We start from the raw sequence: 937 nt of genomic DNA, 5'->3' as shown, positions 1-937 counted from the left end.
TTAAGAGGGCTGGGTCCTTCATCCTTTCACATTGCTCACTGCTCAGCTGGGAGAGCTCACGTTCTCCTATTTGTTTTTCTATTGCCATTTTCAACTTGGAAGATAGTGGTACAATTTCCACTTGAGCATGACCTATGAAAAACTAGCAGTTCCCAGAGGCAAAATTCTGATCATGCTTTCCCTTAGATGTATCAGTGGCTGTGGGGCTGTTATGATTTGGCGGGTTGGGAATGCTGTGCTTGGGTTTGTATAAAAACCCCACCCAGCTTCCTTGGATCAGTCAGTGAAAAAGATAGGTCCAAGAAGCTGGCCCTCGAAGTTTCCTTTTGCCTAGCACAGGTTCCCTTGCTGGCTAGGCTTCCTCTGACCATCTCCCTGCCTGATCGGAAGCCATTTCTGACTCCTGTGAACCCTCTTGTTGCTTGTACCTCATTCCCACCCACTCTTTCATGCTCCCTCATTATATTACCAATGTCTATATAAATCCCTCAGCTCTGTGCTAGCTGTGAGCTCTCTCACCTGCTAGAAAGCTGATTTGCTGTATCTACAATTGTCCTTGCTACACAGATGGACTTTACTAAGTATTTTTGAATGGCTCAAGGAGTTAACCTGTGTATTTTTCCTCAGGGCCTTTCCTGTGGGAGATGCTCAATGTCTTTTGACTGATAAACACATGGAAGACTAGATGGGTGGGTACATCACAAAGTATTGAATATGTATAGAGGCCGGGTAGCACCGCATAGAGAATGAAGAAGCCCTTTCATTGCCCCAGAATGAAAGCCCTTTCATGCTCATTCTGTCATAGACACCAGTTCTTGGGACAGAGGGGACCAAATGGAAGCAGAGAGGACTCAAGGTCACTGATCGCTCTACAATCACAGGCCCATGCTCTGCTATGGCCAGCAGTGCCACCAGTGTGTGCACATGACTGCTGGTT

This window comes from Chinchilla lanigera, unplaced genomic scaffold (assembly GCF_000276665.1).
Source record: "Chinchilla lanigera isolate Chin_1 unplaced genomic scaffold, ChiLan1.0 scaffold00068, whole genome shotgun sequence".
Taxonomy (NCBI): domain Eukaryota; kingdom Metazoa; phylum Chordata; class Mammalia; order Rodentia; family Chinchillidae; genus Chinchilla; species Chinchilla lanigera.
Note: the sequence above shows the minus strand (reverse complement) of the source record.